The sequence below is a fragment of the Biomphalaria glabrata genome, chromosome 14 (genome assembly GCF_947242115.1).
Source record: "Biomphalaria glabrata chromosome 14, xgBioGlab47.1, whole genome shotgun sequence".
NCBI lineage: Eukaryota > Metazoa > Mollusca > Gastropoda > Planorbidae > Biomphalaria > Biomphalaria glabrata.
This window is the reverse complement of record NC_074724.1, coordinates 31,116,657-31,140,910: the sequence shown is the minus strand read 5'-3', so window position 1 is coordinate 31,140,910 and position 24,254 is coordinate 31,116,657. Positions and strand designations below refer to the sequence as shown.

Genomic DNA, 24,254 nt, shown 5'->3' with positions numbered 1-24,254 from the left:
ATAATAAAACATGAATCAATTTAAAAAAAAACAACATTTATTTAATTAATTGTTGTTAATTAATTGTTTTTATATAAAAAAGGAAATAAATTCTACGTTATTGATATAGTTGTAAATGTGGAGCTCTGTTTTAGAGCTGTTTTGAAAACTATATTCCTATTGCATGTCGTTTTCCTTATGTACATTTCGACGATGATTACTTGTACATGCCCACAGATATACCTCATAGAGCTAGAGTTATTTTAAATTCTTGTATTATGTAATATATATTCAAGGTCGATGATAATAAACGAATCAATCCAAAAATTAACCGATTAGTCAATCAATTAGTATTAAGTAATTAAATTTATTTTTTTATGAAAGAAAGATAGCTAAACCCTGTAATTTTCAGATAAATGGTAGTAATTAACAGTTCTTTTCGTTCGACAAGGTTCTTTAGCGGCCCCCGAAAGGGGAAAAGTTGTGTGTGGCCTGTCTGTTCGTCCGTCCGTTCCACTTAGATCTCAGAAACTAGAAGAGAAAATGAAAATCGGACATTATGATATTTTAGATCATTTAAAGTTCTGACCCAACGGCTAATTTTTTTTTCTTTTCTGAAAGCGAAAAATCTAATTATAATCCCTTATGCAAGCAGTTTTTTTTCATAAAAGTACACCATTTTTACAACTATACACAATTAATAGTAACAAACATGGGAGACTCTTCGGTAGATGAGAAAACTATATATCATATTTTTAACACATTTATGCAAATGGTTTTACATTTTATTTTTCAATTTTTATTGCTAAGTTAAGTAAGTTCTATCATACTAACTACTACCTTTACGAAAAGAAAAATGTTTACTATTTTTTTAAAGAGAAAAAAAATATTTAGTATGCATATAAGTTGGACAGAGTTTAAAGCGATTTGTGACGATACGAATCTGGCATACAAAAGTCCAATTGAACCTCCACAACACACCATGAGAAGCTTTTATTTTTCACTTTAAAAATTATTTTGTTGTCCACACATAACTAAATCCTTGAACGATTTATCTCCCCTGGTCAAGACAAAGGTACTGGCTCTCACGGGACGAAACTCCACGTAAAATATAAACTAGCTTCTCTAGGCTAAGTTTGAATTATTGACCGATGGACAGACGACCAACGACAATAGGCGCTGCACCAGCGCCACACACAGCGGCTTAATAACTATTCATACCTTCTCCCCCCCCCCCCCCCCCGTAGGATACAGGCCGCCCTAGGAATAGTATTGCTCGGGCTGGACAGTGACTTATTCGTTTAAGTCCCTACTTACACGGTAGACAACGAATATAGACCAAAAATCTGACCTGACGCCTGACATCTCCGGTACATCGATACATGTGAGAAAATCACCTAGCTTTCTGCCCCATCCGTTAAACAAAATGCCCCATCTATATATAAAGAGAAACCAAAGCATTCTAAGGCCCGCTAGAATTCATACAGTCTCCTCTGTCGGGGAGTTTATTTTGTGAGGTTTCACTATATATATACATATAATAGGGACAAAAGGCCTGATTGCTGTATCTGTAATTACTTGCTGTAACGGCCAGATCTCCACACAAAGCTGTGACCGGAGCTGACCACAACAGATGCCCCCCCCCCCCAATTACATATCTGTTAGAAAAAACGTATTGCCTACTGTCCTTGGCCAGAGAATATTGCCCAGTGTCCACAGTGCCTACTGCCCAAACTGTCCACTGCCCAATAGATACTGCTCACTGCTTAGAGCAATCATTGCTACAGGAGTAAACTGGTGTGAATCAGCACGGCTATCTACAAGCTAGAAACTTCAGCTGAGAGATCTATGACTTCTACTAACTTAGTCTGCAGCACCAACCCTCTCAACTGCTAAACAGCCTACAGCATAGAAGACATCCCGAGCCGACGTCCTAAGACAGAGCCGGATGATTCATCCTTCTGAGTAATTAACAAGCGTATTTAGCCCTTGAATTCAGTCTTATAATAGTCTTATAACAGTAGAGCTATATCTAATAGTATCTAGATACTAGATGTAGATGTAAATATATGTAGGCCTGCAAGCCAATGTTTTTATCTAAAAAAAAGTGGATTTAGGTCGATTAGCTATTTTAATAGCACCACTCATACTATTTTTACATTCACACATTGAGTCTTTCCCAATTTTTATCTCCATCACAACGTGAGTCCCAAAAAGGGGTTTTAGCTGCTTTCCACGTGTTTCCATTTCTAATGAAATCTTCCCCCACATCTACCCCACGGCAACCGAGGCACCAGCCATAACCTAGATAATGTGTCAGGTTAGCCATGTTCCACAACGTCGTGTCCATAATATGTGTCTGGATTTTACTTTTCTCGTCCAAGTCTAGAGGTTTATCTGCTAGGGTACAACATTTAAGTTTTTTTCAAAAAGTAAAGATCATCTCGATCAGCTTCATAAATTCCTGTAAAAAATATCCCCCCAGGACATGAGCATTGACCCCTTCGACTCATACAAATGGATGTATCAATTTCTTTACAGTTTCCGTAATCCAGTGGATGACTGGCTGGTTTTGTGCATCTGGCGCTTTCGATATTGTAAATATAGCCTTTGTAAGATGGCGCTCCGTTTCTTGACCTGTATAGACCTTGAATGAAGTAACCTACAGGACAAAAAGCCCACGAGAATGCATTATCCAAAAAGTAGGTCCAGTCCTCGTACACCACCTGCTGTTCCACGTTATTCCAAGGGGAGGGGGGGTAGGCAACATTGAACACCATCTAAATTAGCAAAGCATGTCGTCCTTCCAGTCTACGTCAAATCTGTCTAGTGCATTGATGTAATAATTTATCTGGTTACACTTGGACTGTCCAGGGTTATCAAAGCTGTATCTCCATTATGTATATGCGCACTGAGATGTGACATAGTGAATCAGGGTGAATGCCCCATAGATTTGTAAAAGCATTTCCTGCTAGCTTGTTTATTGGAAAAAAATCGCCCCCCCCCTCCAAAGTTCTGGATCCGCTAGTGCTAGGGGGGGGGGGCGAAATAATCTAAAAATATGTTGAAATATAAATAATTAGTATATGTTATTAACATAAGTTATAAATTCGTATACAATTTATGTCATATATTTACTAAAATGTGTCCGCCCCCCCCCTTCTGGATCCGCCAGTGGATGCGATGGATTAAAAAAAACAACAACTTGATATGGTGTAGGTATAGATAGTTGTTGACGTATTATCTGTGGATGGTTTCTTCGGGCTGAGATATATTAAGCGTCTATCTTGCTAGAGAGTTTTGCTTTCTTTCTCTCTCGAGTAAGAAACAATAGCGACTATTTATTGTCAAAACAATAAATAAATAAAGGTCTGTATCAATCTACTACGTTTTAGCCATAAACTTTACATTACTTGGACCGCCAACTTTGCGTACTAATCCTATATTTTTCATTTAAATAAGTCCCGTTCACAGAGGCGTCCTTGGTTGCAGGGTAAATGGACTTCCGTTGGTTGTTTTTTTTTTTACATTATAGAGCTTTAGTTAGAGTTAAGTAATACATATAGCCTAGACCAAAATAGTAAGACTTATTCAACAGAATTACCCGTTACATTTATATGCTTTTACTATAATTATATGCTCCTATTGAAATAGGCTAAAATTACCTTTCGTTTTTAAGTTTAAAAATAGTGCTATAGGCTATTATGTAAAAACTAAAGATAATAAGTCTAGATGTAAAGTTTTTTCCTAGTTGAAAAATGTAAGAAAAATATGTTTGACCTGTATATGATGTCAATGATAAAATAGAAAAATTTTCACACATTTCGGCATATTCTGTGACTTTTTATGGCAAGCTATTATAGCACAGCGCAGGACAGGCCACTGCCCTGTTGGATCATATTTCTCACGTCTACGTCTATGGCCAAATTTCGATTCATGATGCCCTCGCTGCGGGGAAGAAGAGGAAACCGTGCCTCAGATTCTGTTTGTCTGCCCCAGACTTGCTGAAGTTCGTCCAACAGGACAAGGAAACCAAAAATTCTCAAAGTTATTGGTGACATGTATGCACTACGCAATGTAGCAGGGTTTCTGTCCAGGGCTTTTGCAAGAGAGGATTTGGGCCTCTCAAGCCCTCACTCAAATGGAGTTTGATGATGATAACAGTGACTTTTTATGCCTTTTTTTGTCTTGGTGAGACTTATTGTAAGATTGAACTGCTGACCTGCAGCTGTCGAAGTATTGACTAGCCTTTGTAAACATTACTGCGAACGGCAGTGAGAGACGTATCGTCGTCAAACATCAGTTACCTAATTACAGAATATGTCGTCTCCTCGTTTTGGTCAAGCCAGTTTAAGAAACCTTCCATCCGATCTTCTGTGGACATATACTCCATCTTCCAGGTTTTTAAAGGCGCTATGAGAGTAGAAACGAAACAATTCCGAATATTGTTGGGGGCCGAAACCCATCCTTGTCAGATCTTGATAGATAATACCTAAAAGTCTTAGAGAAATAACTGTCAAAGTGTGAAGCTGACAGTAGTTTCAATAGCTTATTTGGACAGACAATTTTCATTAGTAAAAACCACTTCTGCTTAGTGTGAGCATATTGCTAAATGAAGTTCATATTTCTATTACTTAGTCACCCAAGAGAAATTGTATTTAAAACGAACAATTAGTAAAATGCATGTTTTATTTTTTTTAAAAAGAGCATACTACTTCCAAAAACCTGATTTGATTGTCAGTAAATTTCAAATTGAAGGGGATCTACTACAAGTGAGATTTTTTTTACTTTCTCCAATAACATTGTGTGTTGTAATTTTTAAAAACTTACATGTATCACTTTAAATTACTTATCATTGCGAAATAATAGGTAAAAAATCACCTTAAGTACATGTTATATTTAATCCTTTGTATAAAATGTATTTAAACTAAAAAAAGAATCACCAAAGCCGAATGATAGAGTAAAAAATTTTTTTTTGTTATTGCATTGAAATCAGCTTTAAAGGTGCTGTCCATTGTTGTAACATAGTTCTAAAGTAGTGTTACATTTTTATTAGCAAAAAATATATATATATATATTTATAACATGTGTAAACTAGTTTGAATTTCTTTTCTTTTTTTCTCAGCTGCTTATGAATTTTTAGATTGAACTACAAATAGAGGAACAAATTTTATCTGCATCGACTTAGACAAACAGCATGGAAATGTGCTATTGTAATAAGTAGATGTAATGATTTGAAGATATTTGACATTTACAGTATCATGTGTCTTTGACTTATGAAAACGAAATGTAACAGCAAAGAATCAGTCCACACATTCCAATATGAGTAAAAGAACAGTATAAGCTGCATTCATTCATGATTTATTTGTAAACAAATGTGTTGTCAACTCATTCATCACATCTCATGTTTGTTAAATCATACAGTATTGTTTTTTAAATCTTATAAGTGTGCTAGTTAACTTCATTCAGCTTACATTTACAGTTTAAAAAATAGTTTAATAATTGAGTATAAAATTTTCCAAGTTGTACAACTATTTATTAAATGTATATTATAAAATGAACAAAATATGTTTAAAATTATTTTCAAAAAAATTTGCCAAAATATTAATATTAGTAAGAACAATATTATCTTCCATTTCTTAATATTATAAATACAATATTTCCTATAGAGATTTTTTAAACTATAGAAATAATGCTTAAGTCTTCAGAAATGGTAGTTTTCAGAACAATCAAACCATGGCCACTTAGAGATAGATTTGTTTGTAGTCTAAAAGATGTAAGCATTCAGAAAAGACTCCTTCAAGAGGCCAATCTAACATTATCGACAGCTATCAACATAGCTACAGCCATGGAGACGGCCAAGAGAGATGCAGAACAGATTCATTCTAATCAAGCCCTTTCTTTTCATAGGATGCAAACCAAAAAGAGCACAGCAAAAGCTGAACTACTAATGAAAGATAATCTCTATACAAGAGATCAAAAGAAACCTTACAACTCATCACCATCAAAACAAGAACATAAAAGGGACACCAGAACTATGTGTCTCTCCTGTGGCAAGACGAATCTTACAAGAGAAAGATGCTTCTTTCGCAGTGCTACTAGTTTCAAGTGTAGCAAACAAGGTCATATAGAAAAACCATGCAAAAGAGAAAGGAAGATATACAGTGTACAAGAAGATACAGAACAAGAAATATTCAGCTTGTCAACAAACACAAACAAAATGTTCATCAACAATAATATTGACAGAATCGACACAGAAATGGAAATAGTGACAGGTTCTGGGCTATCATTAATGACAATAGAAGAATAAAAGAAAATTTTTAAAAGAAACCCAAAACTTGAATGCACTTATGTCCGCTTGAAAACCAATACAGTAGAAGAAATACTCCCTCTGGGAAAAGCAAACGTAATAGTGTACAATCATCATGAAACCAAGAAACTTCCTCTGTACATATTGAATAAAGGTAGCATGCCGATGCTAGGACGTGAATAGATAAGATCTGTGAAGATCAATTGGAGTGACATCAAACAGTTAATATCCTTCGAATCTTGTATAGAAGAAAATATCAATTGTCTAATCAAGGAATTTCAGGTCTTCTCAGAAGAAATAGTCACCGTCAGAAACATGCAGGCAAACTTAGCAATAAAAGATGATGATAAACCAAAATTCTGCAATGCAAGGCCCGTCCCTTATGCTATAAAGGCAAAAGTAGAAAAGGAGTTGAACAAACTAGAGAATGAAGGAATTCTGTCTAAAGTGAATTACAGCGATTGGGTAAAACCAATAGTACCAATAATGAAACCATCAGGCGACGTTCGAATATGTGATTACTTCAAGGTAACCATCAACTCAGTGTTAAAAGTCGAACAATATTCTCTACCAAGAATAGAAGATATTCTCGCAAACTTAGAAAAGGAGACAAGTTCTCAAAAATAGATATACGACAAGCATATCTTACACTTCAACTAGATGAAACTTCAAAACATTTAACAACCATCAATACACACAAATGTCTATATGTGTGCTACAGACTCGTTTTTTGGGATCACATCAGCTCCTATGATATAGCAAAGAACAATGGATATGATCTTAAATGGACTCCCAAAAGTACAATGCAATCAAGACGATATAATCATCACAGGAAAAGATGACACAGAACATCTTGCAAATTTAAGAAGTATACTCAGCAGACTGAAGGAATATGGTCTCAAGGCAAATCTGGAAAAATATGCCATCTTCAAAGATGAAATTATTTTCTTTGGAATGTAAATTTCGAAAGAATGATTACATTAAACGAATAACAAACTATTAGCAGTAACGAACGCACCTACTCCAAACAATAAGTCACAACTGAGGTCTTTTTTAGGTATGGTTAACTATTACCATAAGTGGCTCAAAAATATTGCACAAATAGCTAAACCACTCTACAATCTACTACAAGATAAAGTTAAATTCGTTTGGGACGAAAGCTGTACCGAGGCCTTCGAAGCAATAAAAACAATGATCGCATCTGATAATGTTCTCATAAGATATGACCAAAATCTACCAGTTCAATTGGCTTGTGATGCATCACCATATGGTATAGGGGCAGTTTTGTCTCATGTGACCAAAGACCAATTGCGTATGCATCTAGAACACTAAATAAAGCAGAAAAAAAATATTCACAACTGGATAAAGAAGCTCTAGCAATAGTTTGGGCCGTAAAGAAATTCTCCATCTACTTATGTGGGAGACACTTCACCCTCATTTCTGATCATGAACCACTGAAACACATTTTCAATCCAACCAAAGGTATTCCAGCTATGTCAGCTGCTAGACAACAAAGGTATGCTGTATTTTTATCTGGATTTAACAACTCAATTGAATTTAGAAAGTCCAAGTCACATGCCATTGCTGATGGACTCTCCAGATTACCACTATCAATTACAACCCCAGTAAATGGAGACAACTTTATAGCAGATAATCTCTTCTACAGTGAACTAATGGAAACGATACCGCTAAATGCGACAATTATTGCTAAAGAATCTCGAAATGATCCACAAATACCACAGTATTAAGTTTCATCTCGCAAGGCAATTGACCCAGATTCACATAACCTGGCATTGAACCATTATTCTCAAGACGCCATGAACTAATGGTCCAACAAGGATGCTTACTGTGGGGTTATCATATAATAATTCCTAAATAGCTACGCTCACAACTGTTGGACACTCTACACATAGGCCATCTGGGCATTGTCAAGATGAAAAATGTCGCACGAATATATTTTTGGTGGCCAGGATTAGATAAGGACATAGAATCAATCACAAAGTCATGTGAGGGTTGTTCTTATCATCAGCCCGATCGTCAAAAAGCACCACTACATCCATGGCAGTGGCCAGAGCGGCCATGGGTACGAGTACATATAGACTTTGCTTGACCTTTTATGAATAATAGGCTCTTAATAATGATAGACGCTCACACAAAATGGTCAGAAGTATTCCCCGTCAGTTCTACAAAATCATCTTCAACGATCGACTGTCTCACAGAAACGTTCTCAAGATTGGGAACACCCAACATTGAACCACTGTTAAATAAGATCTGAACGAAGTGATCGTCTCATTTCCATTAGGGGACTAAAACTGATTTAAAAAATCCTATATCCCACTTTCGGTCAGAGTGTTACAAGATCAGCTGTCGTCATCGAGAAGTTCATAGAAGTCCAATTCATAAAGCGCTGGTTGTGAATATGTATGTGATTCGTGTCTAAATGTTGTTCGAATTTTTCCATCTAAATTGTTATTGTACAGTAGTTACGCTAAGGTTGTCAATTGTAGTCAAACTGAGTTTCCATTTGATTGGATCAATAAAAATTATCTCATCTTATCTTTCCTAGCGGGGTTACTCTCAATTTCAAGGAGTAACTTCCATAGCGCTGACTAGTGCCGTGTTACTCTCAGTAAGTAACTTGGTATATAGGGTAGTTTATTTCATCATTCTTATCATTGAAGAAGAAACCTGATAAGAGCACTGAAAACAAAGGAGACCATGAACGTGTCGAAGAAAAGTTTCACTATTCAGAGGATTCATACAATACAACGATACAGCAGTCGAAGAAGTGAAAATGAGAAGAGACTCCAGGGGAATGCCTTTTTACCACAGTCAGAGAAAACATCTGAAGTAGGTGATGATGAGTCAAGTGATGGTCTCCCAAAATCAATTTCTCCAGAAGTGGAAGAAGTTGTAATTAAGTACAAAGACTTCGAATATATCCAGCCTGGAATTTTGTCAATGATCAGTTTAATGGCGTAATGTTGCAGAATGCGAATGTCGTGTAATACTGAGTTCTTGCTTCCTGAGTACAAACTGACCTAAGTCCGTTTCAGCAGACAAACATGAAATTTATTTTACTACAATAATAATAATAATGATACACTGCACTCCTTGTTAGTGCTACAAGTCAAGAAATAATAAACAATCCTATCCGCATAACAGCGTTTTCAAAAGTATCCAATACGTTAACAACAAATCACGTCCGCATCTCAGCGGGCAACACTGCGTAGAAATATAGATCAACTAATACATGTCTCAAAAGACCACTGGCAACGACTGTCCACAAGTTACTTTCTAACTGAAATTACTACAGACTTTTCTAAGTCGCTACTGTCCATCCCGGACTATAATATGCTTGACCACTCGGTCCAAAGAATAACACTTGACTTCTCTAACTTGACTTCACTTGTCTGCTTGACTTGACTTACTGACCTCTAATTCTAACTTAATTCATTCTACTTCCTGTTTTCTACATCAGGAATTCCACGTGTCTTTTAAACTCTTAACATGACATGAACTTTAGATCATGCAATGTCAACTAAAACTGTGACAAATTTTATCTGAGGAACTGCGAGCAAAGATTGTGCTAAAGGGTAGATTATTTTTCCAAAACATAAATGAACGGTATTTTTTTCCAGTGGAGTTTACCTAAAATAAATCACGAATTTAGACACAATGGTTCACTGGAAAGCTTCCAACAGGAGAAACCAATAAGTAACCTTGGCTCCTCTTCTCTCCACATTTGGGATGTTTATTTGTTTTTGCATGTGTACTGTTTTCTGAGGCATCAGAAAAGACACCTATTGAATTGAGCAAACCTGGAGTTGGTTTCACCAAATGGAAGAAACCTGAGAGACTGAAAGAACATGAAGAAGGAGTCAACCTTAGTTAAGCTCTTTTGAAGTGGAAGTTAAAAGAAGAAAAACTTAAGACAGAACCAGATGAACTGTCACATATGTTTCATGCGCCAATTTGGAAAAATCCGCAGTATTAGAGAGATATTCTGATGCTTACATCAGCAGCTATTAAGGGGAGGTATCCCTAGAGAAAATCGAGTTTTAGGTCTAGGATATCGATTTTTAACTAATAACCTAATTAAGTAGATCAATCATTTTTCATTACATTACAATCATTTTTATCGCTTAAATCTGTGTCTAAAACATGTTTTTTTAATGTTTTTGTAAGGTTTATGAGACAAAATCTCAATAAAATTTATACTTTAAACTCATTTTTCTCAAAATGTTAGTTTTTGCACATGTCATTATGCCTTACTAGAAATTTCTCCTAAACTACTTGATAGATTTTGATGAAATTTGAAACACGTCTTAAGAACATCATTTACTTTACTCGTACAATGATTTTTTTTCAATATTTTATTTACTTTTTTAAAAAGTATTTTTAAGTAATATTTATCCTGTTTTTTATGTCTAAAAAATACTAAAAATTCAAAAATTTGTAAAAAATTTAAATCTGAACCTTTTTTCTTATCTTTTAATTCAATATCATATATTTCTGATCAATAGTTTTTACAAAATTCAGAGTTTTAATTTGTATACAATAAACAATATGGCCGCCGTTACCATGGCAACCATATTTCAAAAAACTTTCTTTTTTAGCATTATTTATTTTAGAATATCATTATATGTTACCATAACAAATTTCAAAGGCCTCCCCTTAAGTACCTTACAAAAGCAAACTCCAGTCCAAAGTCTTTATAAGTGTTCCGAACAAGTTCTTCAAAATGTTGTCTATCAAGTTTTACAATTTCAAAGTAACCAATGAATGACTTTTTTATTTCGAAATTATCAATATCCAAGTAACGAACTATTAAGAGACCTGTTCTTGATGAGAAACATCGGGTGTGGAATCGAGCATTAGAGAAGAGTAACAAACTTGCTCAACTTTCCCAACAACAGTGCCACAATCACCAAGTGACATATTGAGTAAGTTGGCCTCATATGGTAATGATGTGTGCTCAAACCTTGCAACCTGGCAACCTCAGGCCACTTTCATTGCGTCATGTGAGAAATCATGTTCAAAGCTCAAGTTCATCAAAAACCATCTCAGGAGCACAATGAGGCAAGAAAGGCTTATCATGGCGTTAATGTTAGTGGAGTCACAAATACTAGACGGTATTGATGTAGATAATGATGTTATAGATACCTTTGCTGCAAAGAAAGCACGATATGAAGAGATATGAATAGAGACTTGTCACCTGAACTTTATTTCGCTAATAAACAACGTAGTATTCAGTAAAAGAATCTTAATGATTATTTCTTGTTAATTTTACTGATATACTGTACCAATTTGAATGTAGGCTTATATATTTATTAGGTATATTATCTCATGTCATGATGTCGAATGTCGAAATGCAAGGAGCCCCAAAGAGGTCGATCCCCCCGGGCCCCCAAATCTCTAGCTACGCCACTGGGAGGAGCGGTGGGTGAGCGGTAAAGCGCTAGGCTTCCAAACCGGGGACCGGTACGAATCCTGGTGAAGACTAGGATTTTTAATTTCGGGATCTTTGGGTACCTCTGAGTCCACCCAGCTCTAATGGATACCTGACAGTAGTTGGGGAAACGTAAAGACGGTTGGTCGTTGTGCTAGCCACATGACACCCTCGTTAACCGTAGGCCACGAAACAAATTTAGGCGTTATGTTAAGGATAGTTAAATGTGAGACCTTGAACTTTATTGTAAAGGTAGTCGTAAAAGATATTAACTTTGATGAAGCTATTGAGGCCAGTTTTGAATCCCAGATAGGAATTTTTAAATTTTTTAGTGAAAAGCGTGGTCTTGGTTTGGCTACCTATGAAGGTGGCTCGAGGTTCGACACCCAACCTGAGCAGAGTTGTGTTTACTAAGCGCCTAAAGGCAGCACGGAAAACCTTCTCCCAGATACCCCCTCCCCCCACTGGTTCACAAATGAGATTGGACCATAACGCTGTGAGCACGCTATAAGCTTATAGGTAGCGCTATATAAAAGCCATAATTTATTTATTTACATAGGTCCACAGTGTAATCCAGAAAAGTGTTTTATAATTACTTTTAATGTTGTTTTTTCTTTTTTTTAAATTCGTTTTTGCATACCTGACACCACATTGTTTCTAATTTTAATAATGTTTCATTTCATAATGTATATAATCATCACCTTTCTCTAAAGTTTTGTCGTAGGAGTGACAGTTCGCGTAACTAAATCCCTTCACTTTTCCCAGTCAGCAGCTGTTCTTAGCAAGATATTAAGAGAGAGGCCGGTCTATTCTTTTAATTTATCCAGCTATCCTTGCTTTGAATGACCCTTTGACACAGTGCCTCTTAGTGTTTAATGCAATGAAATTTCAAAAGAGGGCGACCCCAAGATCACTTCAAACAATGTTGCCATCCATGCATCTCTAATATTTATTGATATTGCTCCATTAGTACAGACAATTTACTTAACTTAAACTGATGCTCTCTAGAGAGGACTTTGGTTTCTCCAATTTGTCCGACCCACTATTGTATATGTATTTTTTTAAAATTTTATTTTGTTTTTTAGAAATTGGTAATTATAATTGTTAACAAGAAGGTATATATTTTTTCTTTTGATTTTTTCCCTCGAGGTAAAGGGCACCATTGTAATGGTAGCTCTTAATATAAGATAATGTAGATTTGTTCCTCAAATAAATCCCCCCCCTATATTGTTTTTTTATATCACTTGAAACTTTAATCTGTCAACATTAACTGCTAAAAAATACTTTAAAAAACAACAAAGCTTATCATAGGGCAAAAAGTACAGTAACTGCAATAAATCTCAATACTACATGGTTTAACTGTCCACTTTCTTTCTAGGTAAAAAAGCATTGATTACTCTAATTAACTCATTTTATTTTGGTTCATGTTATATTATCGGTTATAAATAATTATAAAAGATTTTCAATATGAGCTGAGAATGGTAAATGCAAGAAATGATGTTTTTAAAATAATCCCCTCATACAGACAGGTTGAAGGCCTGAGTTGAAATATGCTTTGCCAAAACGATGTAACTTTTTAAAATAATGAATGTATAATGACATATTTTGTTTGAAACAAAAGTAAATATATAATAAAACGGTTTTCTTTCAGAAGACAAAAAGTAGACGTTACATCTTATCTTATTTTTTTTTTTACAAATATTATTAAATTATATTGCAATTCTGTAGAGTTTAAAATCTAAACGTGTCCGACGGACAGATAACACAATTAAAGAATATTTATTGCTAACGTATAATTAAAATAAAAATCTTTATTCTCTTATTTTAATTTTCAGATAAAGATGCTTTATCAAATCTTTGTGGTTGTCTCCCTGATGCCCTATGTACGATCTCAATGCTCCTATTAAAATTGGTTGCTCAGTTTTGATAAACCTGGCCAGTCCAAGTGTGATCAGATCAATTATTACATCAATGCTTTGTTTAGAGATTATGTTAACAGGAACTATGACCCAATCTCTCTATTAGAAGGTGTTCAGTGCTGTCAACCAAACTCTCCTTGGTATAGCGTAGAACAGCAAGTGGTTTTTGAGGACTGGACAACCATTTTAGACAGAAAAAATGAGTGGGCTTTTTGTCGCGTAGGCTACTTCCTCCAAGGTTTATACATATCAAGTTCTGGTTACATTAGTGCTATCGAAGGCGCAAGATGCACCAAACCAGCCAATCACCCACTGAATTATGGAGACTGTAGTGACGTTGATATAGCAAATTGCATGGCTCAGGTTGGTCTATGCTCATGTCCAGGTGGATATTTTCTGACCGGACTCTATCGAAGTGACGGAAATAATCTTTCCTACTTGAAAAAAATTAAATGTTGTACCCCAGCAGATAAACCTCTAGACTTGGACGAGAAAAGTAAAATCCAGACACATATTATGGACACGACGTTGTGGAACATGGCTAACCTGGCACATTATCTAGGTTATGGCTGGTGCCTCGGTTGCCGTGGGGTAGATGTGGGGGAAGATTTCATTAGAAATGGAAACACATGGAAAGCTGCTACAACCCCTTTTTGGGACTCACGTTGTGGTGGAGATAAAAATTGGGAAAGACTCAATTTGGTTTTTGATAATTGGGGATTTGGCGTCAAAGAAATTGTTTATGGAAAAACTGTAATAGAGAATCTTCAACCAGAAACTGTTGACTCTGGAGTAATCTACAACAAAGCTTCTTCCCCTGTGACTGAGTCTATTGAAAGGTCCAAAACAATCCAAGATACTATCACTCATACAACCACAAGTACATTTACCAACAGTCATGAACTGGGAATATCACTTAACTTTGATATCGGAGTAGTCAGCGGCGGTACTTCTTATACATTTAAATATGAATCTTCAAAGACAACTACAAAAGAAAACAGTGTTTCTCAAACTGCGGGATTCACCAAAACATCTTCAATTACTCTTGGGCCAGGGGAAGCAGCAAAATACAAGGTAATCTTGAGCAAGAGTAGAACTACGATACCTTACACTGCTGTAGTAACGACCAAAGTTTCTACAGAAATGAAAGGATTCTTGAGATGGGAAGATGGCAACGGTAACTTCCATCAAATTTATAGAACTAACAGAAATAGACCCACCTTCAATTATCGTTTCGGAGACGCCTCCGTTTCGTTTTTCGAAGCACTAAAAAAACAAAGTGTAAATAAAGAAGGTCCCTGGATGTGGGGAATGCTATTTCAGAAATTTCCCATTGCACGTCACGTCATTGACAGACTAACTGATGAATCTCAGTATCAGTTTAGTTTGACTGGCAAGCTGGAAAAAGTTGAAGGCACACATATCTATATCGAGTGGGAGAAAATACCACAAGGTCTCCGTGATGTCTCTCGTGATGAAGCACCTGCAAGCAATATTACAACGTACATTGCTGCACCAGGTCCTGCTGATAATCCAGCAATTGTGGAGTACCCGAAGGTTGATATAAAAAGCAAAGTGCCTTTCGAGCCTTTTCAGATTCCGATTACAAGCGTCTAGAATCTAAATTACGGGAATCTAATTATCCCCTTGCAGTGCTGCATTTATATTCACAAAAAATGTTTCAGTGATTTTCGTTTAATTGGTTGGTTCGTTCTGCATTATGAAAACGCAGTCCTTATCTATAAAATAAAAATTTAATAAATTGTAGGTCAAAACAGCAATTAATGATTTGATATTTTTGTTATTGTTGTTGTTCTTCATAAAATATTTTTAATAGTAATAGCAATGTCTTCATTTCCAAATATTAAGGATAAAAAGGATATAACATTAAAATATACATTAGTTTGTCTTTATTTTCCCATTTGTTTTTTCACTTTCAAAGGCAGATGATGCGAATCGTTTTTATAGACTTTTAATAACGTATTTTAATTGAAATTGATTAAACTTAAAAAAAAGCAGAAAATTCCATTATAAATTAAGGGAAGAAACGTTCCAAATGCACTGTATTACAGATGACAAAATGAAAAACATATTACTGATATATATTATTCAATTAACTAATACAATTTGTACAAGTGCTCCTTTTCCCTAGTGCCATTACAGAATGGAAAGGGTTGCCTGAATTAACAAGGAAATATGAATTAGTTTTGATAGAAGGGGGGCAGGTTTAGACACTGTTGGACCCAGGGCCGCTTTAAACAGAGCTTTACTACTTCCTGAGTAGAGACTGTCTTGGATTCTGTAGCAGGTATCCCTCCAAAAGTTGTTAGCACATTGTCTAGCCATTTGTTTCGCCTCTTTATTAATTAGCACTTTTGAAGGCTTGCAAAGATTTTGGACTAGGCTTTGTCTTGTGAGCGAGGTGTGCATGGGATGCGCGCTGGACTGTCGTTTGGCTTGTCGATGGTCCCAGATTCATACTTTCATACCCTGCCCGCTGCCATCCCCCGTCGTCCAGCTGGAGGTTTGGATTAGGCAGAAGATTATCTTAAAATTTGAAGAAACATCCGAAATATGTCAAACATTTACAAAAAGACATTTTTTAAAACGCCAAATGAATCTTTGCTTTGGACAATAAAAAAAAAATAATAATAATAATGTCTTGAATATTCCTAGCAAATAGGCGGATCCGATAGGGATCCGCCTGGGGCCGCGTCTGAGTTAGTGTGATAACACAAACTCTCCTTTCTATCTTCTTTTTGATGCATTCAGTGCGTAGAATACTAAAGCATTTATAAGCAAAATGTATAAATCATATAATTATTACAATGGAGATTTGAACTAGAAACTATCGATGTCAAGAAGGACACTAAATTTAATCTGACTGTTGCCAACTAAATGACAAAACATATTTGAGCTACAATGTTCAGAAAAGCACAATGCCTGGCAGTTGATTCTCGAATGAAAGCTCTTTATTAAGTAACGGCAATTTAGCCTTAACTGGCATAGAGGAAAGTAGGTCGAAGCAGATGGCCTCTGAAAGAGACGAAGAATTCTTACAAAAGTCGCGGGAAACACTTTTGAGAAGAACCCCCTCCCATCCCCAACCCTTGTTGAAGACATGCGCAGAAGGCTAAAAACTGGATCCACCCTTGATCTAGAGCCGTTGAAATTCGTGTTTAATTCAATTGTGCTGGAAGATGGAAATTTTAAAAATAAAAGGGAAGTAAAGGAGACATATTTTTAAAAAATAAAGAAAACAAGAGTTTTTCCTCTTCGACGATCATTAGCAGAAAGTTAAGGTTGTCACATATAGCGGCCATACATCTTTATTAGCTTCATAGAGGAACATGTTTCAATAGTAATTGTCAACATCCTGAATCTCAGTGGTGGACAGGCTATATGGGCGTTCGGGCTAATTGGCCGGTGGGGTCGATGAATGGGCCACTTTGAATTAAAGTTTGAATGACAATAAGTACCTTAAATGTGATTTTCACCTAACCTTCCATGAAAGACCTTTAAAGACTTCACTGAGTAATACTATAATAGACAACATACTCTTATACTTACGGAGGGCTTAGCTTTTGCATTGTCCTGTAAAGTTGCGTTTCAGTGAATATACTCGAAAGAATCGAGCTTATAAATTAGTTACGAATTTCCCTATATTGTGCAATGTATTGTACAAAGAAATCTATAGATCATATATCTGTCTATATATTTATACTGCTGTATGTCTTTCTATCTATACATATAATCTATGCAGGGTTTCAGTATATCGTCTATAGTTTTCAGACAGAATAGGAAAAAGATTCACCAATGAGGCCATTAGGTGAAAAAAAAATCTTCCATCGCAAAGACGTTCTTAGGTACAAATCGTTTGACTTAGTCAGCCTTACAGTTGGTCAACACTTTACTTCAGAGCAAGACTGGTGACCCAAACAAACGTTGAAATCCTCTCCACATGCTAGTCTGCTCGAGGCTCTGAAGGAGATGTAAAGGCTGACCCAGAGGAATCAGTGGCTGACCGTCGGAACCAAAAGTGTTCCAGCAAACTAAGATGAACCATTCATTTCTATGTCTGACTACCGACAGGTAAGTATTAACGTCGTTTTTTTTTTAAAGAGCTAATAAAACAACAACATCCGATATTGATTATGTGATATGTCCTCACAAGGTCCTCGGGACTCACAAAGATATTTCTTCGGGAAATTACCAGGAAAAAAAGATGCAGAGAAAGGGATGGAAACACAACACAACGAAAATATACAAAAAATACTTTTACTATAAAAAAATGCGTATAACTGTATATTTACATACCTATCTCTCAATACTATCAGATTTATGCCCCTATTGAATATCGAGCAAAATTAATTAATTACCATTAACTAATTCATTAATTAGCTGTTATTTGTTTTTATTTTGTTTGAATCATGTTCTGTTAGGAACAATAAATAATTATTCAAAGTTTGAACTTCATCCGAGAATGGGAAGTGGAGAGATAAGGTGTACAAAATTTGTACCAGACAGACGGACGGATTGAGTTACTATAAGCTTTTTAATTAAAAGAATGGACGGACGTTTCATTGAAAAAGATTCCATATAAGGCTAAAGACCGAAATAAAAAAAAAGACGGTAGATAGATCATATGTGGAGTACCAACGGTTCAACAGACTAAAGGATTGGTGAAGGTAAAGTTGGTAGAATTTGGTTTCTTATCAATTTAAAATACAATGCTATTGTATACATTTTATTTTCATTAACAGATGTAATCTCAAGTTACTAGGAAATGTTTCTACGAGTCTTTGTGGTGGTTTTATTGGTGCGCTATGTCTGATCTCAATGCGCCTATTCGTCATGGGGGCACAAGACTACCACTTTAGACCGCGATCACAGGTGGGCTTATTGTCCTGTTGTCTGCTTCCTTCAAGGTTTGCACATGTCAACTAATGGATGGCCGATACCAAAGACCAAAGCATACATTTTTTAATATCGAGGCTGCAAGATGCACGAAACCCGCCAATCACCCACTAAATTATGGAAGATGTACAGAAATTGAAATAAACTCTTGCTTGAGTCCAAGGGGTCAATGTTCATGTCTTGGGGAACTTTTCTAACTGCAGCTGACGGAGAGGATATTAACTTTCTGAACAAAAAATCAATGCTGTACTCCAGGGGCCAAACCTCCAGACATGGACGAGAAAGGTAAAATCCAAAAAATCCAGACACATATCATGGACACAACTTTGAGGAATAGGGTTAATTTAGCTCGTTCTATAGGTTATGGCTGGTGTTACGGCTGGTGTTATGGCTGGTGTTATGGCTGGTGTTATGGCTGTGGTGGGGTAGATGTTGGAAAAGATTTCAACAGAAATGGAAACACTTGGGCAGCCAATACACGCCCATTTTGGGGGACAGAGGTTGTGGGGGGGGGGTGATCAAAGTGTCCAAAGACTCAATTTAGTTTCTGATAATTGGGGATTCGCTGTCAAGGAAAGTATTTACGTCGAGCAGCTTCAACCAGTAACTGTTGAGTGATTTACAACAGAGCTTCTCACTGGGACTGAATCTATTCAAAGATCTAAAACCATCCAAGATACTAACACCCATACAGATACGTCTACTTAAAGATTCTAACTGGGTACACTACCACACCCACAGTTCTAGCTCTATCCTTGATACTTCTTAATCATTTAAATATGAATCTTCCACGACAACTTCGGATACATCTATTTGTGCTAGTATTACTTTACTGTTCCAAGAACGACTTACCTTATTGTATTATTTCAGAATCATAAACAAGGCCAGGGCCGGTCTTAGGCCACTGCAACTGTGAGGTCGCAGTGGGCCCGGCGCTTTCATAGTGTAATTATTAATTGCAAAATATATACGAAAAATTCCTGGAAATAACCTGCACTTATTAAAATTTCCTGAAAACTCATAAAAATCTCATGAAAAATAGACAAAATTATCATTTGTGTGTGTCATTCATTATGGAAAACGCCAATCCTACGCGCGATAAAAAAAGACATTGTCAGCTTTCATGTAATAAAATGAAATATTCAGACAAATGTTCCCCATAACCGGAAGCTCCAATACCGTATTTACTTTTATAGTCACTGGCATAAAAATATGCCATAGGTTGCAAGATTGGTAAGGTAAAATTAACTTGATCGCAATTTTGTACTTAGAAAAGAATTAATAAAATGCAAAGCCGAATTTATTTTCTAATACAAAATCTTAATTTTCACTTATTATCCTTATTCCCACCCAGACTAGGCCCCCCACGCAATTAGTTTCGCATAGGGCCCCGCAATAGCTAGGACAGGCCCTGAACAAGGCAAACAACAAATACAACACACATTTCTTAATAAAAGGGAATCTACCAAGACTTACATGAAGTATTTAAAAAAGAATTATTTTCCTTGACTCTCCCCCCCCCCGCCCACACACACACAAAGACACAGTTGATATGAAATTCTTCGGTAGTTAAAGAAGAAAAAGAAATAATGTTTACCCCCTTTTTTTCTTCTTTCTCTAAAAACTTATGATGACCATCAATTTCTGTTTCAATATCAATCATTATGTAATCACATAAATTTGAATCATATATTTTTTTTCATGTATTTTCATGGGGGCGGGGGAAAGGTAGTCAAAATAAAGAAAAAATGACCAAAATTCGATTTTTCAAAAACATTTTATTCAAGTAGTTTAACCTCTTAGGAGTACATTCTGTTCGAGACATTAAGGCTAATATAACCTTAACGATAACTGTCCCTAGCTGAGAAAGTAAAGGCTGTTGGTCGTTGTGCTGGTCACCCTGCTCGTTAACCGTTTGCAAAGAAACAGATGACCTTAACATAATCTCCTTATAGATCGCAAGGTGTGAAAGAGAACATACTTTACTCACATATACTGATTTCTCAATAACTTTTAAAGCTGGGTACACACACATACACAACAGAACATGTCCACTTGATTTTAATATCCTTACGCTCAGTAAAACAAATGCTGTCAAGATAATCTCCTATTTTAGCAAAGCCTCTTTGTATTTCGACATAAGTCAATAACATTGTCGTCTTGGCATTAGTGTTTCTTATTGCGTAAAGCCTGTTCATTCGTAAATGCTGTCATCATAAAGTTGGTGAATGACAACAATCTTAATAAGACTAAATAGAGGACAGACGTAGATCTAGATTTAGATTTAAATGTATTAAACTATTTGAACAAAATTCACATCTATAAATTATTAAAATATAGCTTATCTTCTTACAGCTTAAGGAGTGCAGATTTATTTATTATGTAAACAGTCAATCACATTAAGAAGTGAATCTGATGCGAAAAGCATAGTACACAATAACCCAATCTTTTTCAGATCTTTTGCTCTATAGGGCAGCTGTTTCTGTGGCCTAAGGTTTACGAGTGTGTGATGTGGTCAGCACAACGACCAACCGCTTTTCCCCAACTAATGTCAGGTAACCAATAGAGGTGCCCGAAATTTAAAAAAAAAATTAAATTCTAATGTGATCAGTTAACGCTACTCTACTTATTCCAGAAGAGTTAGAAGAGTCTAATCAAAGACGGCGTGTTGTCCTGTTTGCTTTTATGTGAAAAATAACGGCAGATGATAATTTTAAAATTTTATTACTTTAGGGCTTGAATATTCCTGGTCCATTGGTTAAATCGATGGAGGGCCGACTCTGAGTTTGTGTGATAACATAATCTTTCTTTGTAATCTTGTTTTGCACAGGATTCCATCAAAAGTTATTATTACATATTTTCTCCTCATTCTTTTCCCATCTTTTTAGATTCTTTTGTATTTTGATTTCAATCAAAACATTTCAACACTGTTCAAGATATTAATTGTAATTTGTGAAGGACTTCCAACTTTGGTAGGAGTGTTTTATGCAGGAGTGTTTTATGCGGCTTCCGGACACCTACAGAAATTAGGTGTGCCCATAGATTATACATATAAAAATACATAAATAATATTAAATATCACGATAAATTATTTAAACTTCTTGTTCTTATCACTTATGATAAAGGTTAAGAAATATTGTCTCTGCACATCATTTTAAAAAGTTTAAAAATAAACGAAGATTATTCTTATTGCAATATTTCAATACAATCTGTCAAAGACACAAACTCAGGCCAGTAAATTATTCAGTGCTATGAAGAACTGTGTTGAAGTGTTGGGTTGGCTTGGAGCAAGATGGCATGTGTAACAACTGATGGAGCCCGTCCTATGAGTGAGAAAAACAGCTTTTTATAAATTAAAGAACAATATCTCAACCATGAACTGTAATAGGTAAACTTTGTGCAAAGACGCATTGAATATCAAACATATTATTGATCAAATTATCTCATTAATCAAATTCATCAGAGCTAGGGGACTTAACCGGAGGCAGTTCCGCGAAGTATATGCAGATTTGGAAACAAAGCATTCCTATGTATGGTACCACAGTAGTATCCGCATACTTAACATTGGCAAGATATTGAGAATAATATGGAATATTAATAGTTAAAAAAATGTTATTTTCCTTCACTTTTTCTAAAATTGCTAATAAAATTGGAGGGCAGGCTTCATGTTTTTCATCGGAAGTATAGCGACGGGTTGTTTGCCCATAAAATGTGTGTTCATATTAAATCTTTTCAAACATATTTTTCCCGTTTCTCCAGGCAAGCAATCGAAAACAGGTTTTATCAATTTCATTTTTTTTGAAAGGTGAAACTATTTCTAATGAAATGGTTGAAAAGTACAAGACTTATTTAGATTCCATGAATGTGGAATTTGAAAGCAAATTTTAAGACGTCAAGGACTTGGAACCAGTTTTCAATATTCTCAGCTCACCATTTAGTGCAGAAGCTGATTTAGCACCAAAAAATTATGACCTAAAAGGGAAGTTCCAGTCAGTTCTTTCGCGGGAGTTGCTAGAAGCTGTATTTCCACACTTTAAAAAAGCTTTGCTGCTAATCTTTGGTAGTGACTAGGTCCACGTACATCTGTGAACAAGCTTTTATGTTTGAAAATAAACATGTTTTAGAACAGGTGGATGCTGACTAAATTGCTGACATAAATTTGGCAATAGTCACTAGGTTATCAACTAGTAAGTTTGTTCCATAGTTCAGAAACATTATGCAATAATATCTGTATTTATTTTTTTTTTAAATTGTAGCATTCATTTATATCGACAGGCAACATCTAACAGATTTAGCTTTTTAAATTATTCAACTGAAACAAAAATGGAAAAAAACTAAGTACTAATGTACCTGCCCAAAGAATATATATATATTTTAATCAGATATGTTCTTATTTTGAGCGGCCCCCCGAAAGGGGAGAAGACGCAATTAGTTTTGTGTGGAATATCTGTCCGTCCGTCCGTCAGTTTCGTTTAGATCTCGTAAACTAGGAAAGATAGTGAAAACTAGACATCATAATATTTTAGGTCATTCAAAGTTCTGATGCAACGGCTACTTTTTTCTTTTCCGGAAGCGAAAAATCTGATTTTTTTAAAATACTTATGCATCCCCCATTCTGGATCCGCCAGTGGATGCGATGGATTAAAAAAAAACAACTTGATATGGTGTTGTATAGAAAATTGTTGACGTATTATCTGTGGATGGTTTCTTCGGGCTGAGATATATTAAGCCTCTATCTTGCTAGACAAATTTGCTTTCTGTCTCTCTCGAGAAAGAAACAATAGCGACTATTTATAGTCAAAACAATAAATAAATAAAGGTCTGTATCAATCTATTACGTTTTAGCCATTTACTATACATTACTTGGACCGCCAACTTTGCGTACTAATCCTAAATTTTTAATTTAAATAAGTCCCGTTCACAGAGGAGTCCTTGGTTGCAGGGTAAATGGACTTCCGGTAGATTTATTTTTTTACTATATAAAGAAACCATTCTCAAAGATTTATATAAACACTTTTACAGCAAATCATGAACGGAAACTAAATTGTTATAGAAGATGTTACAAAGGTAAGTGCGTACAACTCAATTTGTAGCTTGGATCTATAACTGTAAAGCTTTATAACTTATTTTCTTAATTTCTTGTTTATGACATTGATTGAATTAAGGTTCTTGTGAGAGCTTTAGTTAGAGTTAAGCCAAAAATATAGCCTAGACCAAAATAGTAAGACTTATTCAGCAGAATTACCCGGTACATTTATTTGCTATTACTATAATTATATGCTCGTACTGTAATGGACTAAAATTACCTTTCGTTTATAAGTTTAAAAATAGTGCTATAGGCTATTATGTGTAAAGGTAATAAGTCTAGATGTAAAGTTTTCTCCGAGTTGAAAAATGTAAGAAAAATATGTTTGGCCTATATATGATGTCAATGATAAAATAGAAAAAGGATGAATCACACTTTTAGGCATATTCTGTGACTTTTTATGGCAAGCTATTATAGCACAGCGCAGGACAGGCCACTGTGCTGTTGGATCATATTTCTCAAGGCTATGGCCTAATTTCGATTCACGATGCCGCCGCTGCGGGGAAGAAGAGGAAACCTTGCCTCAGATTCTGTTTGACTGCCCCAGACTTGCTGAAGTTAGTCTCAACAGGTCTGGGAAACCAAAAATTC

The 24,254-nt window shown here is 35.6% G+C and overlaps 1 pseudogene; it reads left to right on the top strand.

The window, feature by feature from the left end:
- Window positions 1–13,579: 13,579 nt before the first annotated feature.
- Window positions 13,580–15,277, top strand: LOC106068832 (uncharacterized; annotated as a pseudogene).
- The last annotated feature ends 8,977 nt before the right edge of the window (window positions 15,278–24,254 follow it).